This window comes from Melospiza melodia, chromosome 2 (assembly GCF_035770615.1).
Source record: "Melospiza melodia melodia isolate bMelMel2 chromosome 2, bMelMel2.pri, whole genome shotgun sequence".
NCBI lineage: Eukaryota > Metazoa > Chordata > Aves > Passeriformes > Passerellidae > Melospiza > Melospiza melodia.
The window spans coordinates 83,882,678-83,900,522 of NC_086195.1; the positions used below are offsets into that span (position 1 = coordinate 83,882,678).

At 36.5% G+C, this 17,845-nt stretch overlaps 1 long non-coding RNA gene across 3 annotated transcripts in view; it reads right to left on the bottom strand.

Moving 5' to 3' along the window:
• Nucleotides 1-17,845, bottom strand: part of LOC134414484 (uncharacterized) — a 33,225-nt gene that overhangs the window by 12,894 nt on the left and 2,486 nt on the right. For 2 of the 3 annotated variants that reach the window (XR_010026754.1, XR_010026752.1), the window contains exons 2-5: nucleotides 9,002-9,176; nucleotides 7,101-7,202; nucleotides 6,702-6,768; nucleotides 1,320-1,463 (exon numbers count right to left, since the gene is read on the bottom strand). This is a non-coding gene — a long non-coding RNA (uncharacterized LOC134414484). Of the gene's footprint in view, nucleotides 1-1,319; nucleotides 1,464-6,701; nucleotides 6,769-7,100; nucleotides 7,203-9,001; nucleotides 9,177-9,698; nucleotides 11,889-17,845 lie in introns of those variants that run through there. The other variant, XR_010026753.1, reaches the window with a different exon arrangement.

The following is a 17,845-nucleotide window of genomic DNA, read 5'->3' on the forward strand; positions in this document are numbered from 1 at the left end:
AGAGCAGCTGGGCTCTGCCAGCCTGGCTGGCGCTCACCCCCATGAGAACACACCCCTGTTTTCCTGCTCTCACTGTGTGTGCATGGGAAGTATCTGTGCTGGCACAAGGATGTGTCTGAGCTCCTTATCCTTGCCTCTGAGCAGGGCTAAGGCCTCTGCCAGGCCCGCTGTTAGCACTCAGACATGAGCCACCAACCCTCTGCCCAACACAGACTATCCGATTAACGCCTAATCCGCTTGTGGATCGGCTCCCGGCCACCGCTGCTTTCTGCAGGGCATGACAAAATTCAGAGTTCCTGAGGTGTGTCTAAACCCCGACTTCACTGCAAGTAGCATGCTCTGGAACAGCTATCTCAGCTATGAAACTGGCTCAGCAGAAGAATGTGCAGTGTCTGTGCTGCTCTTTACTACAGAGCATATGCACATCCAGCACCTCAAAATACCCTTAACCAAGGAGCTTTGGGAATTGCCAGCTGCCACAGAACAGTTCCACTTCAATATAAACCACCAGTGGGATTCAAAGAATAGGATGGAAAAGAGGCACAAATTCCTTGTTAATTTCAAGAAGTCATTATCTACAAAGATAAGAATATACTTTGTTTTGGTGAAAACAAAAATTTTTGCTTAGGGAATTGTTGGCCTAAGTTATTTCAAATACTAAACTTAAAGGAATCACTTGTACTCCATTGCAGTTACAGTAAAACTTTAATTGGTGCTTTTACTTGCACTTTCTAATTGTATACATTATTTAAATGGTGTGAAACTTCCAACAAAGTAGTACCAATCAGTAACTTAGCATGCGGCCATATTTTTTTAACCAATATGAGGATTAAAAGTTTCCAGCTATGATTAGTTTGTCAATAATTATGTGTTTTGTATCTCCTGCAAAGCTGGATGCAACGCCTGTTAGAACATTCCATGTATACCACTCATGTATAGTGGTGAAATATACCATGAGAGAGTATACTCTGAGTGAAAAAAGAGCAGTTTTTTTTTTAAATGACAGTTCAAAAATATTCAGTTCTAAATATTCAGAGAAACAGGCTCACAAACAGTGAGCCATAATTGGCCACTAACTCCCTCTCTAAAATAACTTTTCTAAAAAGATGTTTTCACTATTTTTATATGCAAGAACTCAATGCTAAGTAAAGTTGTTGTACAATGCTTCAGAATTTAAAATACTTCATGATATAGAACAATCCTCCTACTTTTCACATTTTAGAAGAAAATTTCATCAGACAAATCCTCAGAGAGAGACACAAACACATTTTACTGAGAACTATCATGTAGTGTTCAATAAATTGCATGCAAATTCTTACCAGAATGCCACTGCTTTTGAAGATGCCATATCCATTGTTATCCTCAAGATATCCATTCTTATTCATCATTAGTACCCTGCTTCCTTTGCACTCAAGCTTCGGAACGGATTTCTGACAAGCAACCCACACCTACCAAAACGGTTTCTAGAAAGCAAATTATATAGCTGTAAGACATGGAAAACAAACCAGCAATTTGCAAACCACTGCAAGTGCAATGCAAACACAGCAAATAGAAAATTCATTCTGAAACATTCATCCTATTATGCTGGACACTAATATAACCACAGCTGTAACATTATACTTTTAAATCATGGTTCACCTATAGAAAAACTGAAAGAGCAAAATTCCTTTTTATCCCATGGAATCTCATATGTTTCATCTCATTAAGGGTGGTCCTTTGCTTGTGAATGATTTTTATAAAAGAACAGAATAAAGGAACATTATTCTTAAACTATACTTAAGGTTTTCGAAGGACTTATGAAAATTGAAGTTCCATTTATGCTGGATAGAGCAAATACACAGAACAGTAAAAGGTCCCTGACCACATTAAAAGAACAAGTCTAAACAGGTAAGACAGCACAGGGGAAAAGTCCACACACAGCACAAACAGCAGGACTGCAGTAAATGTAACAGTAGTTCTACTTTGCAGGTGGCTTTTGCTTGCAAACAACATAGAAGGAGGTACAGGGTAAGGAGGGCACATTGGGTGGGAGGAAGCATATGTAGTATGCAGGAACGAAGCAGAAGTGAAGAGGTAGAACAGACAGCAAGAGGTGGAAGAAACAATCAGTAAGCACAGGACAGAGAACAGCTAATTAAAGTTAGTGAATGTTCTCTGAATGGTCAAAGGTCCCTGGACTCTTGGCTCTTTCTGTTTCTGTGAGTTAGTCTCTGGCAAGGTCCCTTCTTTACTGCTCCCAGGCTTAGAGCAGTATATTTAGACTTATTTTATACGTATTTTCAGTTCTTTTCCACATCACAATCCCCTCCCCACATATTTAAGATCTCTCCCTTACTTGTAGCTTTAAAACATAGATGATCTGAATCTACTCAACAATATCTATATAGAACAAGCACATGCAGATCAGCCCTATTTGCAAGTGATCCAAGTTCTTATATTCTGACTTCAACCTTCCTAACTCTTTCTTAGGTAACATACTGGATAGTAGAAAAGTGAGTCAAGACACTGTTCTATAAAAGAGCAGTTGAAAGTTGATAAAACATTGTACTTCATGCTGAAAACAGAGTTGTTAGGATTCAGGATGGGGACAGCTGCTCTATAGGCTCTGGTGCACACAGCCAGATGGAAATATTCTAACCTTCACAGTGAACTGTACTTGTTCTAGCATTAACTGAATAGATTAGGGTTATATCAGAACAGAAGATGCATTTTCATTGTCAAAACACTCATTGTTTATATCCTTTAGCATAAATGGAGATAAGTCAGTGTAAAGAGCAAGTCTGCCTACAAAGGCAAATCAAACCTGTGAAACTGAAGTGGGGTAATTTTTTATGGGGCTGTATGGATAAGGGCAAATAAACTAGATTGAAGTCACTTTCATCTGGTGCAAGATCTCCAATAAGAATAATTTATACTGGCATAGCAACTGCAATATAATTAAAAACAATTCCTGGAATTAGGCCAGTGCTGCCAGGTTGTTTCCTTCTGTGTGGAAATAAGCTACCAATAGATACAGTTTTATACTGATACAGCTCTGTTCACACTGGGGAAAGGTGGCTGATACTTTAATTATGCCAGTACAGATAAAGAAGAGAAACGCCTGATAGAAAACCAGGTGTCTCAGATATAGTCCATTTACCTATTGCAAGAGAGTAACAACATTCCTAGCACAGGCAACACTTTGGAGTACTAATTCTTAACTTAAAAAATAATCCCTCCTGTGTCATTCTCAGAACACCACCAACCTTTGAAATGCTAATGGAATTACTAGAGACAAACCAGACTTTGAATTACTGCCAGATTCTGTCAGGAGTTCATCTGACAAAAGTTTTCTCGGTGCCACTCAAGTGTCACTATTCTCTTCCTATCTCCTTTTCTTTTAAAACAAACTTTTTTTTTTTTTTTTTTTAAGCAACAATGTTGTGGTAATTTTGAATCTTTGTAAAAACACTGGTAAAAGTAAAGTGTGTGTCTTGGCTTGAAAAATACACATAAAAGCAATTCTCTGCCAGACTACAGCTTTGGAAATTACCTGTAACTTGCCAATGACAATAACAAGCAAGTAGTTATCCATCAAAATACCTTTAGCTCAGCTGCACAATAGTACTTCCACACTACCTGCACTTTACCTGGTTGTTTGAAACAGCATCTGCCAATTCCAGCTGTGCTGTTAAAAAAACCCCCAAAAACCAAACAAAAATGCAAATGTTTTGCTTCTAAAGGAATAAAGTTTAGCTATTTATCCCAGTGTTCCTTAAAGGACAAAACAAATGAAAAAAAAAGTTTTAACTACTGTGTTGTCCCTGGGACACTAAGAATGGTAACTCCCAGACAACTGAGTTGAGACACCAGCATAATCTGATAAAACAAGAATGCATTTTCCTCTTTACTTGTGACTTCTTTACGACAGCTTCCAAAAGAGACTCAAGAGAAATGCATTGTTTTTGTCTCCCTATCTCTGCCTCCCCCTAAAATAAGATCTCTGCTCTCAGGAATCTTAGAATAAAGTGAAATATCTACAACTGTAACTTACCTATCAAAGGTGAACTGCATGTGCCTCACTAAGAACATGAACTGCAGCAACCATAATCTAGCACAGTACTGATAGGTTAGTCACTAAAAAATAGTAAAATATTGACTTTTAATAGCATGAATGTTCTCATCCAGGGATCAACCTGTGTTAAAAAGTGAGGTGCTTGAAAGTAGGGGGTTTTTGTTTGCTAGTTGATGAACCTCAGCAAGAAGAAAAAAGTTGAAAATAAAACTCAACATTACAATTCTTGTATAGCATGCTATCATAAATTAATGTGAAGGGCATACTTATATAGAAAATCTTGTTAAACAAACAAGACTTGTTTGTTTGTCTCTATTTAGAAAAAATATCTCATTGCAAATAATTAATAGAACACTTTAAAGACCTGCCAGTAAATGTAGTCTATTATATGCAAAATTTATCATTTCTCAATACTCTGAAATTCTGTAAAAATTAATTTAAAATACTTTTAACTTACAGAAAGCAGAAAGCATCTTGAAGGATGCAATACTTAATCTACTCCTTAAAAATCAACTTCACTGCTCTTTTTGACAGTATTCTATAATGTACACAATTACCATTCCACAGCATGATAATGAAGTTAATCGTCCAAGCACTGCACAGGCTTCATCATCTCCTCTTGGTGAGCATGTCAGGAATGAGATATCCTCTTTTGGAAGACCCTGAAACTCCCATAGCTATACTGCAGATAAGGCAACAGATTCTCCTCCTCCAAAAATATAATCAACCAGTTCAATATGACAACAATAAAAGACTGGGATCCAAGAGGAGATCATTTAAGCTAGATGTTCATGATCAGGATAACAAATTTCTGGGCCTGCTCTCAAAAAAAAGGATTGAGGTTGGGACCCAAAATCAGTGTAGCACTATGGCTGGTATCCAGTCCTGCCACTGTTGCTAAGCCCTAAGGTAAGCTACACATCAGCTCCCACATGAGTCCTCTCTTAGACATTCATGAAACACAAGCCCCAAGAACAAGTTAAGATACGTCCTTCTGAGCAGGCAGGAAGCTGTGTTCTAAAGAACACTGGAACAAAGATATTCCATAAAACTAATATATCAGTGGGTTACCCACAGAGAGAGGTACATGCACAGCTGATGTGTTGCTCAGAGACTTCTATTTTAAAGTGCTAACAAACTTATCTACAGTGGTATGAACTGTGTCTTAAAACATGTCACTTCTCTAAGATTGAATGTGCTGTGTGCTACATGATTTTTTTTTAAATTATAAAGAACCTTTAATAACTGTTGATCAGATTTTCTATAACTTTACAAATTCAAGAGGTACAGGAACTTGCCCCCAATAGTTTAGTATATCCTGTGGCAAAAATTACAGTGATTACTCATTTCTACAGGGAAAAAAAACCCCAAACCTTGTATTCTTCACCACTTAGGAACACACAACTTATTACAAGCATGCAATTCTCCTTCTACTTACTTAAATGAATTAGGAAGCTACTACAGAGCCATTTGTATTTAAATAGGTTTTTTTAACCAATTGCTTGGAAGGAATTATTGCTTACTTTTTAAAGTAGATGATCTATTTCAGATGCAGCTGTTTCTCTCACATTCTATATTGCCTATAGAACTGAACACAGAAAACCCTAAATATATCTCATTGATGTTAACAGCCCATTGAAGTTAAATATCTTAAAAGTAATACATGTATTTCTTTGATTTGTTGTAATCTTTTATCTTAAAATACTCTCAATTTTTATTCTTGATCTCAAAATACTGATCCTTTTATATTATCTTTCTGGTTTTGAAGGTGGCAAGGAAGTAAGTCTATAGTTGAAATTGGGTAAGTCTTAAAAACAAATACCCAAATCTGTCATGTTTTCTCTTTGAAACAACAGAAGAAAAACTTTTTGGTTTTTAACAAGGAAAACTTACTGCTTTTTTTAACAATTACAGAACTATTTTCCACCTTTTTCCTGCCCATCCCTCCCAAAAAGCAGAGCAAAAGAGGACCCTGGAAGATGAACTAGGAGAAGCCACCAGAGATAGGCATAACAGCTCCTGCTGCCATTGCACAGGGCTCCTCTCCAAGTTTCCTGCTCCCAGTACTGAGGCAGCAGCACCACTGTACTTTCCAAGAGCAGAAATAAACCACAGCAGCACCAGTTCTAGGTGACCTTAAAGCTCTTTGTTACCAACTATACTGAGCTGTCACAAGAAAATTTAGTTACCCTGTTCTTGGAGAAAGTGGGGACTAGCCAAAGCAGGAAACAAACCAAGTTAATCCCATGATCTGAACAGAGCCCCTATTACTTACTCTAATATGGAAGCTGTTAGTTCTAAATCATACATTCAATATGAGAAGACATCTCTGTCTTTGCAAAATAAAAACCACAGTAGTTGAACCAACTACACACAGGTTCACATTGGAAAATGGGATTAGAACTAGACATTCATGTTCTGTGTCAGTATAGAAGTCCTCTTTAGAAACAGTACTGCTGGAATGTTAGATAATTATATAAGGCTCAAACTGCAACTAACAAATCCTCTCACAAATATAGACATGTCTATTTTAAATTAAATGTTAAGTGGGAAATATTTATAGTTTAAGTTGCACACTTTGCTACTTAATTGTCATAATTTTAAAAAGAAGACACCTTTAATTTCCTCCTCCAAAGAAGTTATTTACCTGATCTGTAGCCTGGGAGTCCCCAGTAGTCAGTTCTGAGATTCTCATCCCACTGAATGTCAAGGACCTAGCATTTGAAGGATGGTATTTCAACATCAGTTATTGACAACTTAACTTTGACTCACCAAAGATAAACCAACCTTCATTCCCACTCAGGTCAGCTCATTGATTTCACAGAAAACACATTTAGAAAGCAGAGCTGAATGCTTTCAGAAATTCCACTGATGAGATAAAAAGGGAAAAAAAAAACCCAGCCAGCAAAAAGGAACTGATATAAAATGCTTGAGACTTGTTGATGCACGATGATTCAAGTATTTTTGTATATTTCCGTGCAAAGTAACAAATAACCGAAATTACTGTTAACTGCTTGCTGAAATGATATAATCTCAAATACCTTACCTTCTTAATCTTCAGATACAGGACTCTGTTCTTTGACAAAAACCCAGTTTTATCCTTGTACCAGAGGTTGTGTTAGGAAAATAACAGTTCTGCTGAAAGAGTCTGAAAAAAAAAAATACACTTGCTGCTCTCAATATCCATATTACAGACACCATAAGCATTATTATGAATAATATGGAACTTAGTTTCTGTTTTACTCTTGTCCTACTTTGGGTTCAATGGAACTGTGTTCCATTAAAGTCTGACTTCATGTGCAGCTGGAATAGATTCTCACCAACAGGACCTAATAAGCTTAAGAATAAATATTGTCCTTCAATTACCTTAAAAATAAATTTGGATACACCAAAGCCCTCAGTTTTTATAATTCTGTGTCATTAAAAAAATAATTAAAATCATATCTAGTGAACACTATTCATAGCATTCATACTGCAAAATAGGACCAGATAATTCTGGTTTGTGGGGATTATATTGACATGTATTTCAATTTTTAGAAGTACACTGAAGCAACAGCCTCCTTTTCACTACTGCTCTTCCTGTTTGGAGTACACAAACAATTCAAAAGCTATTTTAAACTAGTCTCTGACTTCTAATTATCCATTACATTATAAAGCATTTATTTAAAACATCATCTTCATGATTCCTACAAGAATGAGGGGACTAAACTAAAGGCTTACACTTCAAAAAAAGCAATGCTCTTTCTATGTCACTGAAGTTCTCAGCATCAGTTCTCTACCAGGGAGGCATTGACAGGAAGTCAAACGTGCATGAAAACATGCAGAACAGGAGCCTCTGTTTCCAGACCCAAAAGATACCACAAAAATATGCCTGAGAAATCTGAAATCCATTTAATTCAGCAGGATTTTTAGCATGACAAATGATATTGTTAAGGCTTCTCAGATCATATATGCATCTAGAAAAAGGCAAGCGATTGAGTAATTTAACTAATAAATCTAATTTAACTAACTAAACTAATAATTTAACTAACGGAGTAGACAGATATCATTAAAAGATTCTTGATTTGTGTACCACTGAAAAGGCTCACTAACTGTACTCTGCCTGATAAGAAGCATTTGCTGTTGGGTTTTTTCCCACATTATCATTTATTTGTCTGCTGGTTGGAACACCTCACCCATCAACAATTAAAGAATCCCCACAGTTTGCAATGAGAACACAAGAAATTCAAGTGCCTGTTTAAATATTCACAATTATTTTATTAATTTACTGCTAATAGTTCTTATTGAATGTACATTGCATATAGCTCTCATACAGAATATTACTAGAAACCAACTTGTGCTGTGACATCATGATTAAGTTATTAAAATAATTGGATGTCTTGAAAAAAACTAAACACTGCATAGAGAAACCATTAGTCTAAAATTAAATCCTGGTCAGGTGTTACAACGCCAAGATTTAATAACACACTTTAGAAAAAATAAAATTAAAATAATTTTTTAAAAATTCCAAGGCTGATTTTTTTAAAGTAGAAAATTTTCCAAGCTGTGAAAACCTAACTGTGCCTTCCTTTTTACTGCCTCTGAGTGACTTGAGACCTAATAACATTTTGATACAAAACAACAACTCAGGCTTAGCAAGTACTGAATTTATATAATAAACACATACAAAAATTCTGAAAAAGCATGCAGCAAAAGGGAATTGTGTCATTAAGATCATAACCTCCATTGACAGCTACTCCATGGATAATAAATGGTGCCAGAATTATTTTCCAGACTATTTCTCTCTACTCATCTCATATGTCTGCTCCTACATGTGCCTTTTAATTTCAACACACTTCATGCGTCAAATGACCAACACAAAGGCTCTGACAGGACATAGCATACATGCTCATGTAAATGAAATGCCAGCATACCAAACCCAAGTAAGAATAATTAAACAAAACGTACCTGGACTTGAAAAAGCACCCTTGAGCTGCATCAGTGCTAATTCCCAAATGAAGACTCTTCCTTGCAAATGAGTGAGCTTTCCTCAGATCATTATTCTGTGGCACAGGCTCCTCCAAATGGCAGAATGAATGTATTGCCATTATTGAAAATTTACAGATCATCTGAAGTAATTGAACTGAAAGCAAGAAGCAACTTGATTTGGTCTAAACTTACTGAAAATACTTCACTTAGTTTTCAAGAACTTGTTACTTAACAATAGCATTTAAAATACATAAAGGATATGTATATGCAGTGATTGATAAAGTATAAATTGATTCATTAAACCAGACAGACAGTTCATCTAAGCAGAGATGCCCAGATAAGGAACTTCCATTTAATGCTACTGCAGAGCACCACTTCCATACATTTTAGGGATGTTTTTATACATTATATATTTCTTCTCTTCAAAGAGGCTTTCACCAGGGTATCTATAATGATACATGTATTTTGCAGAATATTTTGCTTGTAATATAGAATTATCTTCAAGTAGTTGAAGTTACCCCTTCCAGCACGAATTATTTTGTAACTAAAACTACCAAGTGCCATCTACCACCATCGTGCTAATACAGACAGCTTTAGAAGACTGCCTTCAAGTTTCTCACAACTTCAAGTTTCTCTGATTTTACAGAATGTATTCTGTACTGCTTGGGATGCTTACTTGAGGGCAAGATGAGTCACAGATTCTACAGGCATAATCTGATGAGCATCTATTCTGGTGAAATGCCAGTTCAAAGAGAGAGAACCCTCCTGCTGCTTGTTCTGATCCTTAGGCCATGATCCCATCTCCTGGTGGAGCCACCCACTAGACCAGAGTGAGGAACTAGCTTGGGTCAGAAATTGCTGCTTGCCACAGACTCCTCTCGAAGTCAGGATCAATTTTCTGATTCAAGTCACTGCATGATAGCACAAATCACTGTGCTAATACAGCAGGAGGGAAATTGAGGGAGCAAGACCACACAGCTAATTGCAGCTACAAAAGTCAGTACTTAAGAACTGCTGTTGTCACCTGAGTGTAAACTACAAGGTACATCACAGCTTTGCCACTGAAAGCAGCACAGCATACTCCTGGACTGCTTTAACTTTCAGTTCCACCTCTGCATCACTGGTCATCATCCCCACAATGACATCAAAAATGACAACTTGTAGAGCCTCACCCAAATTGCGTGGGGTACAATTTCCTGCCAAAGGCCACACACTGCAAGTTTAAGGTGGGATGAACTAAACAGGGTGTGTGAGTGTATCAGTATATAGATTCATCCCTCTCTTGTCTACTAATAACAGAAGCAACTTAGTCATTCTTTAGATTGCTAAACACAGAAGAGATTAATGCAGTTAAACATGTCTGCTTAGGTTAGGCCTGGCATTTTCTAACTTTCAAATCCACTCCCTGATTTCAAACTTTATCAAAAAGGAAAATTGAAAAGTCATTTATAGTTTAATAAGAATTCAGAGATTTCAGAAATCCCAGTACTGGGCAGATAAACCCACAAACAGACCAAAGTGAAGTACAGACCGCAATCTATGCCCTTGTTATTAGGGAACAAACACACAAGCAAGGGACACATGACAAGTACCCAGCTGCAGCTGGTATTTTTCATTACCTCTAAGATACAACTGCATAGAAAGCTGTTGTATCTTGTGCTCACAGAACTACTAGACTACCCATGCAGAATTCAAAGCTACTTAAGTGGCATTAAAATAAGAGTCCTTGGTCTGCAAATTCCAGCTCTGCTCTTTGTGTTCAGTTTGGAAGTACAGTATGTACAGCACTTGACAGCTTCCGGTCTCCTGGCACAGCATCTCATCCTAACGAGATGCATTCTTCTTAGCAGATCAGCCACTTCATCCTTTAGAACCACTAAAGGAATGAATAGCATCGAGTCCTGGTGACTTAGGAGTCTTTAGCACTTCATTCTAGCATTCAGTCTTTCGCCACTCTAATCCCATAATCAGATAACATCCAATCAACATTATTTGAAAAGAATAAAATGCCCACAACATCCTTGTGGTGAAGAGCAGCATAAAGAAATAACTCCACTCCTTCCTAGCACCTCTTATTCCTTCTAATTGCTTTCTATACTCCCTAAAAGCCCAAGAGACCTGCCAGGTCCTTAACACATTACTTGAAATGTTACCATACTCCTTGTATTTTTAAATAAAAGCACACAAACGTGTTTTCCTGAAATACACTGCTACCAATAAGACATGACAACAACCATAGCCTGTTACTGAGATTAATGCAACTATTGGGAGGCTTAAAATGTTACATAAAAACATTTCTAATTGCATGGAAGTGAAAGTGATTGGCCTTTTACAGGCAGCAGATAAGGGATTTCCTCTTCTTGCTTAAAAATAAGTAATTAACAATACCAAATGAGAACAGTTATAGAAGTATCAATGGGTATAAAGTTTATCCAGACACAGGAAGAAAATCCATATGATTCGCTGCACCTGAGAAGGATTATTGTTTAATAAACTCAACCTGCTGTGTCTCAACATCTACATATATTCAGATTCTACATACAGTGGGGGAGTTTGTTGGGGTGCTAGTGGGTTTGGGATTTTTTTTTTTTTTATATAAGAATGCCCTCTCACATTCCGAGTCCTTGCTTTGCAAAGTTTTTAGGGTCTCAAGCCTTTCTTAGGCTGCTAACCTGCACTGATGCCTTCGTTACTGTAGTCTCAGTACTAGTGGTACCTGAATTAGGCAGAGTAAGTTTAAATCCATTCACACACCTCAATTGCACAATAAAGCACCAAATTTTCAGCCACTCTTCTCTGGACTAATTCTAGAACAAGTCAACCGAATTCAATCTGACATAAAACTGTATACAAAGAATTTGAATCAATACACAAAAAAGGCATGAGTGTATTCCTCTTACTGTTTAAGATTTTAAACAGTAAGAGGAATACACTCATGCCTTTTGATCCAATTTGCAATTCCATGCTACAACATGATGCAATTAGGTAAAATAACGGCAGTGACTTACTAGAGTTTAGCTTATCCAACAAATGATTTTTTTTATAAAGGAAATTATCTATTTGCATAATACAAGTGTGATAATCATAAAACCATACTAGTAGGAACAGGCCTCAGAGGTCATCTAGTTCAATCTCTGCTCAAAGCAGCATTAATATGTGAATACTCACTAATGATACAAGTTGTACTCTCAACCTTGCAGGCCACTAATCACAAGTAATCCTTAATCAAATGCACTCAACTGCCTTTGATAGGATTACTTATCTGCAGAAGGGTTTGTGGGACCAGTCACTTGCCACACACTACTCCTAAGCATGGAACATTATAGCACTTCCAGCTGTACTCAGAACCAGTGCCACCCCTGCTTTTCACTTCAAATGTCTTCTAATCAGTACTGTTATGAGAGCAGCTTTCCAAGGGGACCTGCTGTACAGGGGTAGATTCTGATGGATGACAAAAGGATGGAGTGAAGTAGGGGGTGATGAACCCCTAAGCAAGGTAGAAGCACAAGGCTGGGTCCTGGTTGCAGATGGTTTGCAGGTTGATGAATGTAGGATAGAGGTCCTGCCCCGAGAGATACCTATAAACCTAAAAAATACCTATAAAGAGAAATTAACCCCACTGGGACCAACAGTCCTTTAGATATCAAGATCAGGGACCGAACTTCAGCAGGATAAGTTTGGGAACTTCTGTTATAGTACTGCCATTTTGTTTTGTTCCTCCAGTTTTGCTCTGATAAGGACCTCCATTTTGGATTTTTGCTTAAGTTTACACCTTTATTTCATGCATGAAATATGGTACAGCATTGTTAATTACAAAAAAAAAATTAAGAAACACTCACTGAAACAATCCACAAGTAATAATAAAATGTTGAAATGTTTTATAAAAACATAGTTACCCAATTACACAAGTTGAATTACAAAATAAATTTGCCTTATATTAGTTCAGTAATATCCTCTGTTCTGAAGCATGAAATACAGTGACAATTTATCTATGCTGTGTAACAATAAGTGACCTCTGCCAAACAAACTAAATAAAGAAAAGTTAATCTTCTAAATAATTATTTCATTTGAACATTTAATACCTGATGTTGTAAGTAACTTCAAATATTAATATTGGAGCACTACTGTAAACAATATAGGCACTATTTAAGTGGTAACAACAGAAACAAGAAATAAATAGCAGAATGTGTAGAAAAAAAAAATTTACTTTAGCAGCTTTGCTAACCTCAGTCTTAGGACCATTCAAAAGGCATTTTAAAACACTGGGTTCTAGGGTATTTTTAAATACACTGAAAACTGTTTAAATTCTACAGTTCCAGACATTGTTTACATGCCTTCCCCAAGCATTCATTAGTAGCCACTGCTGTTTGCTAGGTTGCATCGAGGGCCTGTCCCTATTTGACCTCACTCACTCAAACTACAGTTTACTCCAACAACATCCACGGAAGGAGTTAAATTTCCCACCAGCGTTTAAGGGGCAGAAGTTAGGTCACAGGATGGTGCACCCATATCAACCACAAAGTCATGAAAGTAAGGGACATGGTTCAAAGATGCAGGTAGGAAGAGACAACAATCAAGCCAGCAATTCTAAAGCCAAAAATAAGTGGTCATTCAGATTCTCAAACAGACAGAGCATCTTCACCAGCAAATTCCTACCTTAGATATCTTTGTTTTATACTTGTGCTAAGGAACTTCAATATTTTGTCTGATTAATAGAGAGGAGTAATTGATTCTACTAAACATTTAAGTTCTCTTTTAACAACAAATTCAATTGCTTTTGTGTTTTAGAAAGAAAAAAATTACATTAGAATAGTTGTTTGCAACAAAACTAACTGCATTCCAGGTTTGCAACCCTTCTTAGAAGTGTGGTGTTTGGCATACTAGCTGAGAAAGGAAGGGCAATACCTGACTATCAAGCAACAAATTCCTGTCCTGGCACCCTGTCTGAGAGAAGAGAGAATAAATTGCAAGGAGATGCTCCATGGTATGTTGCCAATACAGGTATGCCCACACATTGCTAGGTGCTGCTGCCATGTAAAAAGCAGATGATTGGGTTTGAGTTTTAGCCAAGGTGCAAAATTACTTTACTGAAAACTTTAACTAGGTAAAAGACAACCAAAACAGAAAGAGAGAGAGAGAAAGAGTTTTGTCAATTATACCATATTGTGTACAGAGAATGACATCAGCACACCTCAAAACTTTCCATTAGCACACCACAGGTTATATAAAAATTACCAGTCTGCCTAGTTAATAACATTTCTGATATACAGAAAAAGCACTATCAGGCTGAAAAGGACAATTACAGCCATTCCCTTCTGTTCTAAAGGCAAAGGTAGAAATGATGCTTTACATAGAACAAGTACTGAACACTACCATAGCTTTGGAACATCTCTCTAATTTTAAAGTACAAAGAAAGGTTGAGAGACTGACAGGGAAGAGGACATGCAATTAGATGCACTTAACAGGCCAATGGGTTGCAACACTTGAAGAAAGAAGTGCTAAATTTACATCAGCGAACCAGAACTCAGCAATATTTCATTTCAGCTAGAAGGTGAACTATTGATATTTTAGGCTAGAGGGAAAAAAGGTAATCATTTTTTGTTACCACCATGATCCCACTCATCCACTCCCTAAACCCCCTGTCAATCCAGGGTCCAAGAATTACAGAAAAAATGCTCTAAAAACAGTTTGGAGATTAAAAAAAAAATTATTTAGAAAAGGGTAGTGGTGTCCAGGCCCAAAACGTCTCCTGGGTGAAGAGCTACATGCATTCTTACAGCAACTAGCATAACAAAATCATGTGGTGATTCAGCACCAGAAGCAAATCAAAACTGTCACATAAAAATATCTGGGTCCTACACTTTATTTAAAGACAAATTATTTTCTTTCATTAGCCCTACCTAAGGAATTACTTAATATACAAATAAAATTTTCAGACATTAAGAAAGCCAAACAAAACCACCACAGGATAACTCAGAAACAAGAAAGATTTTGCAAGGGCTTTAAGCTCACACAAAATTAGTTCCACCAACTTTAACAAACTCTTTAGACTCAAGCAACACTGAGAAATATTAGGGAAGTATGCAATATTCTGGCAATTCCAGAAAGAGGAGACAGGACAAGCAGTTGCAACTCTTCAGAATAAGCATCAGTCTTTGTTTGAATTTGCACAGCACTTACTGGAAAGAGATGCCAGAACCTGGAGCCTCTGTTCACACACAGTGTAAAGTGGCTGTAACAATACCAGGGTCCTTACACAGCATGTTTAATCAAATGGGACTGCAGAAAGCAAAAACCTCCAAGACTAAATAAGAAAAGAACCACAAGATAATGGTGATAAAATGTAGCTCAAGTGCTTCAAGTACCAGAGGGTACTTGAAGTCTCTAATGGACAGGTAATGCTACATCAGTGTAAGTTTAAATAGTAAGTAAGAATGGATAATCTGTCACTTTCAAATTTCACAAAATGGATCATTGTTCTTTTTCCTTTGTCAGTACCAATTGACATCTTACAAACTTAGGATCAGTCCACTTGAAAAGACTTCTTCCTTCTCAAAGTACCAGAATACCTGAAAAATACCTTCAAGCACAATATGGAGTGTAAAAATAACAGGCCAATTTCTTGGACAGCGAGTGTGTTACTTAATATTCTTTGCTCTGCTAACATAGGAACTGGGTGCTGCAGCCAAGATATTTAGAATTTTTTTCTTAAGAGTCACAAAGGTTCAACTTTAACTAATATATGTTTGATTACCACTACTTCTTTCAAGAAGACAAAACAGCCTTTAATGTTACTTTGAAAACAGAATGAAACAACTAAGATTCTTTTTAAAAGTGTCGTTATATCAATTATTGTTTACTTGCATAGATATAATTTAGTATTGATTTCCCTTTTATAAACACACCCAAAAGAGTGTTAACACCTTTTACATCACCACAGTTTTCCTAAATTCCTGTTCAATACCATCTTTAGCAACTACTGCTGAAAATCACTATTCTCAAAATGAATGAAATTTTACTTGATAATACATCTTGGAATTCTGCTATAAGTCAATCAGTTAAACCTAAAACCACCTTAGAAATTCCAGACTTCCATAAAGAGAAAGAGAAAAACAGTACAAAGGCCAAACAAAAAGGAGAGTCAAATACAACCTGCCTTAAAAGAGCAATTAATGCATGAAACCAGAAACCAGCATATCACATCTGGGCAAGTGTTAACTATTTGTTCATTTAATTTCAAAGCATTTGGCTTGCTGTAATCCTTTCTTACTCTGTAAGTCTTTTAACCAATGCAACTCCAAACTTCCACATCAGTTTTTCAAGTCTTTAACATCAAGCTAGCCAATATCTTTGTCCCTACAGAGACATGAATTTTGTTTGATTACTGCTATATTACCTCATTCAGAGTCCCATCCAAATCCTTCCATCAACATTAAGCTGTATTTTCTATTTTTGCTGATTTTCACAAGAGTAGCAATACAACACCACAGAAACCTAATTACTGGAAGATTCCTAAGGACACAAACGCACAACATAACCACCATGATCATATCAGACAGCAATCAGCTTTCCACGGGTTTCAGTAACAACATTTCATAACTGGTATTTTCCCACTAGAAAGATTCCTGAAAATAATTCATTTTTGGAAACACAAGAGATACTAAGTTAATTCTTGGCTGTTGTTCCTACTAGAAGGGGGTCAGAAGCCTACAGGCTGTAGAAAATGGAGGTAAAATAACTTCAAGAATAGTATGAAAAATAAGAAATTATTTTGAAGGCCAGCTGCAATTCCCAAATGGAAATCTTTGCAGTGATTTCTGAAAGCACTGCATCAGGTGTCAAGTTTCTCTCTTTCTACACAGCAAAAAACACACTCCTGTTAAGGACGACAAAATAAGAGGCACTCTCATAAGATCCAAGAAGAAAAAAGAAATCTACCTTTACCTCAGAGCAATATATAGATTTCTCCTGCTCTGTCAAGGCTACAGGCACCATAGTAGGGAAAAATGCAGCACTTCTTTTTTTTCCTGTACTTTTGAAAATGAGTCATAAAAATGTAAGAGGATTTTACTCCAGAAAAAATAAAGGGTTTAAACAGGCAGCAGTTGACAAAAAAAATCTGGTCTCCTATTTTAGAATCTCTCTCTTAGAAAAGATCTCCTTCCCTTTGGTTAAAGTACTGCAATGCAATAGCAAAAGGATACTACATGTATATATCATAGTCAGTAATGTTACTAATTTTTGGGCTTAAAAATAGTTGAGGAATGCAAAAAAAATTACAATCACAGTCACCTGGACTTCATATACAAAGAAAAAAAAAAAATCTAAGTGAAACAATGGTTTTCTTGTGACCTGTACTTGAAAAACAGAACATAATTAATATATTTAAGCAATTAAACAGAGAAAAAGAGGCACATATATAATTAGTTACTTTATTTTTCTTACATTAAAATTTAAACTTGCAAAGTGCCATTTTGGAAATGTTCTTATGTTAGGTTTTGGAAAAAGGGGGAAAGTCAAGCAGAAGTAAAATCCAAGAAACAAAACCTTTAAAGCAAAAGTTTTCAGCTCTTTCCTCCCACTCCATTCTCAGTTTCTCAGAGATCATCATGCAGCAACAACATGGTTAGAACTGAGCAGCCAGCGGGTGTGTAATTTGCATGTGAAAATATTTTTAGAAGACACACATGAATAGCATATGCTCTCAGCCCAAGTACAATTTTCTAAATAAATACCCTGAATATTGTTTTCCCAACATTCTTAACTATGTTCCAGATAATGGTTTCTCATACAGATTTGTTACTCTTTGAAAGCACCAGATAT